The sequence below is a fragment of the Amblyomma maculatum genome, chromosome 3, assembly GCF_055883805.1.
Source record: "Amblyomma maculatum isolate TAMU_Amacu chromosome 3, ASM5588380v1, whole genome shotgun sequence".
Taxonomy (NCBI): domain Eukaryota; kingdom Metazoa; phylum Arthropoda; class Arachnida; order Ixodida; family Ixodidae; genus Amblyomma; species Amblyomma maculatum.
The window spans coordinates 73,909,921-73,918,675 of NC_139346.1; positions in this window are offsets into that span (position 1 = coordinate 73,909,921).

The following is an 8,755-nucleotide window of genomic DNA, read 5'->3' on the forward strand; positions in this document are numbered from 1 at the left end:
GGCCAAACTGCGAGCAGTATTGCTTTCGCAATAAAAGCAAACTCAAGCATTATATCAGCCTGAACAACCTACAAACACTGGAAGCCCTCTCCCTCCCCACAAAAAGCGAGCCACAAAATATGTCCATACCGGATGCCACGCCGCCGCCCAGGGTGCCGACTCCAACTTCCTCTTCGAAGGAGGTAATGGCAGTAAAACCAGCTACACCATTCCTACGAAAAGCGAAGGGGAGGACATCGATTCGTTGGTGGCCCTAGAGAAGCGACCAAAAACTGAGTGCGAAGCTAAATTCACTCAAACAGAATATGGAATAGATCAAAGTGAGGCCAGAATGAAAGCTAAAATCGAGACAAAATAAAGGCTAATATGGCTGAAATTTTGGGTCCAACAAATCAACTTCAATGCCAAATCCAAGCCCTTACGGTCGAGTTCCAGAGGCATAGAGCACAATTGGTTGCCATGGGAGAATGGGGACAAAAAATACACAAAATATCCAAAAAGCTCAAGAGGGCTAGGAGAGAAACAAATGAATCTCTCATCTTGCAGTGCAACTGCCGAGGCTTGCAACGCAAGCGAGCCCTAGCGCAACAATACTTTAAGTTCATAGATGAAAAACCGATAGCTATTACTCTTCAAGAAATGAGCAACGGAGATAAATAAACGGGGCTTCTGCCATACATTAGTCATCGAGGAACGAAATCTCGCATCCTTAATATAATTAAGATGAACATTGTGCCATAGAGTATGATGTAAAAGGTGTGACACTTAAGTTTCGGAGACTACCCCAGCAATGGAAGCAGGCAAACATTGTCCTGATCCTAAAGCCAGGCAAGCCTCCCAAACTTGTAAATCTCGGGCACATCTCCCTAACTTCATGTGTAAGGAAACTTACAGAGCGAGTTGTGCAGACTAGGCTCACAAAATACATGAAAAAAAAAGACTTGTGGCCTCATGAAATAGTCGGTTTCCGACCTGCATTGAGCACAAAGGACGTGATGCTCAGATTAAAACACGATATTTTAGATGCAATGTCAAAAGATTCTAAAGTGATCTTGGGCTAGACTTGACAAAGGTGTTCGACAATATCAAGCACGAGGCTATACTCCATGGCCCTATCGACATAGATGTAGACAAGAAAACCTATATGTACATAAAGTCCTACTGTCAGACAGAGCCAGCTGCTTATAGTTCCCAGACATCGAGTACCCCGCAGGAGAGCTAGGGAGCAAGGCCACGCTGCAAGGCTCTGTCCTATCGCCTCTCCTCTTCAACGTGGCCAAGAGAGGACTCATCACAGTACTAAAAAACTTAAAGGTCTAAATTTCAGCCTATACGTGGATGACATCAACCTCTGCATTAACCAGGGGAACGACGCGACTATTCGTCTATAATCGTAAATCCCTTAGGAGAAACATAGACTCAGACTTCCAAATTAAGTCGAACGTAAAACCATTCCTGAGATAAAACAAATCCGAATCCTGGGATTCTTTATTCAGGAAAACTAATAAAATGAAGGCGTCATAACAAAGACGACTACGCGTTGCAAGTTTCAGGCATCTTTATATAATCTCCCTTAGGGTTATAGGCCTTGAAGAGTGAAGCCTACTGAAATTAGTACAGGCTTACAACTTTAGCCGAGTGTGCTACGCCACACCCTTCCTCAATCTTATAGCGGATGAAGAGCGGAAATTAGATTTTCAGATCTAAAGCTGTATCAAAAGAGCCCTTGGACTCTTCCATGCACGTCTACGGAGAAACCTCTCTTGTTTGGGCTGCATAATAACTGGGAATAATACGCAGAGGTAGTTCGCTTAGCTAAGCAGCACCACCACGGTCAGAGCCATTTTGTAGATAGAAAGCTTGCAGACAGACCGCGAGCTGCACAATAAAACTAACATCCAGTGTAAATGTAGGGAGATAATAGTGATACCCCACTCAAGAGAAATATGCATCCGGATACTATTACTGAGAGGAGGAATAAGAGAACCGAAGCGGTCACAAAACGCTTCGTAAAAATGGATCCCGAAGATATCGCCTACTAGGTCGCGGCTAGTGGAAAGCCAGGCGCAGCGGTTGCCTGAGTTGTCAACGGGATAGGAACGCCCAAGTCGGCAGCGACTATTCGCAGCCGCATATAGACGGTCTAAGAAGTTGCTATCGCGCTGGCTTGCTTTGGAACGCAAGCATGATTTGTTCTCAGAAATAGTAAAACTGAGGTCTGGAATTTCATGAAAGGAAGAATCGCGAGGATACTGGCCGGCAAAAAGTTTGTCCACAAAGTCAGCCTAATTGAACGCCTGTGCATGCGTCGGTTCCTGGCAATGAAGTGGCACACGAATTCGCCCGAGTTATTTGCTTCCGGGTAACCGTAGAACCGCCGAATGGTGAGAGCCTGGTGAACGAGCGGAAACATATTCTATATAGAAAACTAATGCCACTACCGGATAAGATACTAAGGAATAGAGAAGCGATCGCATGGAGGCGACTGCATGCTGGAAATTTCGTTAACCCAGTATGGGCATTTCACGTCCTACCAGGGGAACATAAAAGTAATATTTTTAATGCATGGGGGGAGAAGGGTACCCTAGACTACATTATATCGGAATGCGTCGACTTCTTGGAGTAGAGAAAGATATCAACAGGAGAGAGAGCTGGAAAGACCTGCTGCGGAACGAAGACCTCGCTCGGCAGCAACAAGCCGTCCGCCTAGGGGCCGAGGCCGCGAAGAGAAAACATCTCTTTGTTAACCTGTAGTCGCGAAGGCTCCACCCCCTCCCCTATGTCTGTTTGCCGGGGGTGGGAAATAAGGGGCCTCCTTTTATGGTTGACTACAATAGTTGGTATCCATCCATTCAGATGACCCCACGGGGCGTGAGAGATCCAGTCATCCCTGCGGCATATATCATTTGCCGCTTCCTTGAATGCCGCACCACACACCAAACAGAAACAAACCAAGGTATCTTGGAGGCATAAGTGCAGCAGGCATCAGCGGCGTTGGAAATTGATTTATAGCGTACAAAAGGCGCGCTACATGTGAAAAGTTTTCGCGGCACATGCACCAAGCAGCAAAACAAGGGAGGAAAGCGGAATTGAAAAAAGAAACGGAGATAGAGGTGCCGTAATGGAGGGCTACGATCTACCGCGATATAATGGCTTTTGCTTCATCACACTTCAGTGGGGCAAATTGCACTCTAAAGATTTCAAAATCTTGACCGTAATTTTGAATATCTGGTGCGGTCAGAAGGTGATGCCTGTCCAGTGGCGCTCTGGTAGGCGAACGTGCCTCTAACTGAATACCTCTATGAGGGACCTGCATCTTAAATTAGGAAGCTATGTCCTTCCGGCCGTAGTGCTACACTTGATAATCTACTACCACATTTCCATCATCTACAGTCACACCTGTTGGTGGAAAGCAGTGCTTCTTGCAGTGTACATTGGCATACGCCTTTGACAGATGCTCATCTTCTCTCGTCTTCGCATATGACCCGGCACGATGGCACACGTGATGCTTCTTTGTTGCTTCAAAGGCCGGATGTTTTGTACCCTTACTCACCAAGGGAAGTACCGCTTCCTTTCATTCCATCTTTCGAGCTTTCAAAACATATGAATAGGAACAATAAACACCAGTGTGGGTAAGACGGGCGCAAGCAACCTCTAGAACATCAATTATACGTAACTGAAAGCAGCATCATTGCTTCTGACTGTAATGTTCTTGCAAAATAATGTTACACTTTCCTAGCATTTATAACTTGTCCAGAGTGCTTACTCCCAGTCAACACATACATATTTATGCTGACTTGTTTTTGTTACCATATTTGTTTCCGGACCTCTGAGAATGTTAGCATATCTGTCTTGTATAAATATTGAGCACTTGACCCCTTCGGTGTCATGGGCGAAAGGGTATGTCTACGTGTTTAGCTTGCATTCAAGAAACTATGCTCTAGACGACCAGGTTTTCTGAACTTTGTGCCTGGCAGCTAAAACTTAACAAACTATTCTTCTCAAGCGAGAAGGGCACCTGATAAAGAAGGTTTTGGCAAAATATTGCTACATTAGGCGGTGCATGCACTGATATCTGCATATGACAGAAGAAGAAGAAGCCCGTGAGTTTTGGTGAAGACGACGTGCAAGCAGTGTCGGTTGGTGCCCGGTTAACACTGCTGTGCTTCTGTGTGCTGTGTGTGGAGACATCTTGGACTAATCTCTTGGCCTTACCTTGCCACGTATCATCTTGGTGCAGGTGACTCAAGATCCCCATGCGCTCAGAACAGAATATAAGAGCAAAAAAGCACAGAAAAGCTGGAGGTGCGTAGTGGCCTCCACCTATCTGGGCTCACAACGACGTCAGCAACGACCTCTATGACCGCCGAGGCAGCCCCTACTATCGCAGTAACATCGGCTCAGCCAGTGATACTCACGAAGATCCGCCACCCTCCCATCTTTAATGGCGAAGAAAAGCCGGACGTTGACGACTGGCTAGATTAGTACAACCGCTGCACTAGAAACGACCACTGGGACGCGACCATTATGCTGGCGAACGTAATCTTCTATTCGGCGGGAACAGCTCTGACGTGGTTTAAAATCACGAGAAAGAGCTGGGAAATCTGTAAACAAAAGCTACAGGACTTGTTCAGAAAGCCGATTGGGCGGGCTCTCGCAGCAAAAACAGAATTTTCCACTCGCACCCAATCCCCCCGAAGTCCTACTTTGCCTATATTCTAGATGTCCTTTTGTTGTGTCGCAAGTTGAACAGCTCCCTGCCAGAAAGTGACAAGACAGGGCATATCCTCAAGGGTATAACGGACGATGCGTTCAACATCCTCTTCTGTGCGAATTGCGCTACCGTCGACTCAGTACTTCAAGTCTGTCGAAAGTTCGAGCGGGCTAAACAACGCCGTTTCCTACATCGCTTTGACCGCCTTCCAAACACGGCGGCTACATCATCCTGCGCTGACCTGCCGCTTTTGGAACAGCCTTCTTATCCAGCGAACATCACTCGAATCATCCGGAGGGAACTCCAGGCCTTGGCTCTGCAGCACTCACGCCCGCCCGATACTATGGCCATGATACAGGCCGTTGTTTGCCAAGAACTCGCCAACGCCAGCATCTCCTCCAGCCCCGTGCCGCCACAGTCACCAACGCACCCTGTTATTGTAGTGGCTGCTGCTACTGCGAGCCAGGCTTCCCCATGTCGCTACTTTAGCCGCGATCCTCCAGACTGGCGGACCTCAGACGACAGGCCAATTTGCTTCATTTGCTGTCGCGCCGGTCATACATCTCGTTATTGCAGTAGCCGTACCTTCTTCGCCTCTCGCTCTTATTACAACGCCGACCGTCGACACTACAATGGACCTCGACGCTTCGCTGCCCAACCTGAGGAGACCCGCCCCGCTATAAAGGACCTGAACATTATCTTCCTCAAACAGATCAGCCTCGCAACAAAACCGTCCCCACTGCCTGTCGCGCCAGGCGACCTCCATCCCCACTGGCTCGTCGATCCCGCTAACCGGTGCCTCCTCGCAGCTCCTCCCCATCATACGCCGGCACCTACTCGGGAAACTAGCGAGTGCAGCACCCGGGAGTGACGCTGCATTACCGCCCCGGACTGTCAACTCGGAACCGACCCCCACACCCACACGTAACCTCACCGACATTCTTGTGGACGGAGTCTCCATTTCTGCCCTTATTGACACTGGAGCCCATATTTCAGCCCTTACTTCGTCGTTCCGCCAGCACCTCAAAAACGTTCTTACGCACGCTAACACCTCTACAGTTCGTGTTGCTGATGAAAACACTGCTACCATCATCGGAATGTGCACTGCGCGCGTCAGCATCACCGGCCATCACGTCCCTGTGCTCTTCGCCGTCCTTACGTAGGCCTAGAACAGCCCATTCCGCTCTCATTGACTGGCTCTCACTGACATGATCTTGCCACGTACCAATATTTTTTTTAAAGCTATCGCACACAGCTAATTCATTACAGGCATCTTAAATATGGCTCGTTATTAGAAATCTTCGGTTGAAAACGTATTTGCAGATGTTTTAAGCATGGCTCTATATTAGTAATTAGCACTTGGGACAAGTTCTCAATCACACAGAAAAACATCCCCCTTTGGCAACCATCCCACACAGAATTGAGTGGGAAAGATAAGGAAAAGCAAAATTGTACGCACTCTTGTGCAAGAATACTGCTGTAAAGAATGCATGGCCGCATAATCACGTCCTTATGGAGACGAAAACAAAATAGATTTTTTCTTGAGCATATATATGTGTTTGAAAACGCGAAGATTTCTGAAGCAGCATGCTCTTATCCAATGGCGTTTCTGGAAGAATAGGGATTTGTTACGAGGGGTGTAAGGTACGTGAGGCAAAAGCAGAAATTCAAAAGCTATCTTTGAAACTCGTTTGCCTGCCGAGAAATCGACTTGAAGTCCTGCAGCGGATCTTATGAGGTTTCCAATGAATAGACCCGCCGTTTGTGGCAGCACAAAACAGAGAAGATAAAGAGCGCCTTCAGCTAGGTCCGACAGTGTGGGCTCATTGGTGTTCCGTACTTTCGTAAACACGTGCTTATGCAAATGAGTCGTGTGTTATAGGTGACAGCGCTCCATAACACCTTCGATTAGCAGAGCGCACTGCTGGATGTTTCCGCTTTTTTAATAATTTCATTGCGTGGTTGAGTACCACCAGCTGTGCATTTCCGAAGGGGATAGTACAAACAATTCAGTGCTCCATCAATAAAAGAGTTTATCTCATTTGGCGCCATCAAAGTACTAGTAATGGTTTATTCATAAGCCGCTAGAACAATTTTAGCGAGAGCCGAGTTTCCTTCATTTCCAAACGAAGCTGTCCACAGCTAGCCATAGTCCGCCCTCGGCCCACCACTTCGAGCCGGGGCCCGTCCCAGGCCCGCTACCTCAAGCCCAAGACCGCGCCCGGCGGAAAAGCAATTTTCCTCCCCAGCTCATAGGTCGGGTAGCCCGGAACAGTGCAATACTCTAATTTAGGTATATTTTATTTTAAAGACTGAAAAACCATTTTCGTTTTCTTAACCCAACCCATGCATTATGTTGTTTCTTTATTACTTCTAACTTGTTTTTTAGCACATCTTTCTTTTCGTGAACGTGCCTAAAGTATTGCTCACACGTCATACGTACATCTACCTTTGCGCAAGCATGGCTTTTAGTGTCGCCACATTTAGCTGCACCTCTCTGCCATCCATATCTTGATCACGAGGTAAAATACCTGCTCTGCGGGGGGGGGGGGGGGGGGGGGCAAATTTTTAAAGGAGTGGTACATGCAATACTCCAGCAGCTTTCGCCACTCACGAAGCACATCATTTTTCTCGATATGCCTGAGTCCGCACCCAGCATTTCCCGGCAAATATTTTGTAATCCTTCAATTTAGACCTTTCTTCAGTAGTCTATTGAAATATTTTGATATTTTCAAAATGGCATTCCCCATCCACACTGACATGATCATACCCCTGAAGTTAATAGCTGTACATCATTGAAGCGCTTCTGACTTCAAACTGCTGACACCAACGGCCGAGGTACGACGCGCATGTTGCATGAAACTTTACCACAGCATCCACTACCTGTTCTCTACGAATTTGTCCCTGTTTTTTAGGCACTGTTGCCCTTCAGCGTTCACTTTATGGCAAAATTAAATGATTGCTCAAATAGCTCTTGAATTTTGGTCTGCAGCTGGCTTAGTGCGTTGTAGACTTCTACAGCTATCTTCAGGTCTCCTTGAAATTGGAGCACAATATATTCAAGTATAGCACAAAGACCATAAAGCCTAGAGCCAGAGCTCTCCGAGTGGGGCCTAAAAAAACGACTTGGTGAGAGAGGGACGTTCACCTACTGCCGCAAAATTTGCCTTTAAAGCAGGAAAGAGGTTCAGGACTCTCTGCATAGCTTCCATCAGTGCCAGCAACCCGGTCTTGTAAAGCCCAGAGGCCGCCGATACTCCACTAATGCAAAATCACCAAACCCGTTGGAAGAGTGCACCCTGACTGTAAATGTAAAAACATGAGCAGATTTTCAAAATCATAGCCTCAAAATCATAGCCTCAATCATATCCTCAGGCAACTGGCAGCTGTCTGAATGGTGTTGTGCACTTTGTCTGAAGCACTCCCAATTCCAAAGATCTTTCGATCGACAGAATCTTGCGACCTCGTGAAAACATTGTTCTCCCCATTTCGCGTAGCACTTCCAAGGCTGTATTAGCGTCGTTGGCACTGAAAACAACAAGCCTTGACGCGACTTCGTTAACTCCGAGTGCGTCCATGATATACGGCAGTCGTTAATCTCAAGGAACTTCATCTGTGCTCTTGCTGCAGCGATGAAGTAGCACACCATTATCGGCGGCAATTTCAAATCATTGTGGTTGGTCGGATCACATAAAACAGAATGAGTTACACTCCTGCAGGTCAGTATTCAATTCTGCCTACACGAGGCAAGCATGTCGAGTGCAGCAATTTTTTTTGTTCAACAACTCCTCCAAAATCTTTTACGCACAGTCCACTGGCTCGAAGCTCTGATCGTGAGGGACCATGTGGAAGGTGAATACTCCCTGTTATGGATCAAGTGGAGCTCCTTTTCCCCAGCACGTTCCAATCTGAAGAACTGGGTTACTGCACTGAAACAACACTGCAGCCAACAACACAACGAAGCTTTCAAGCCTAAAACCCAAAAACGAAATAGCCATGAAGCGCCGTCGACGAAGGCAGTCGCGACGTGTGACTTTTGTT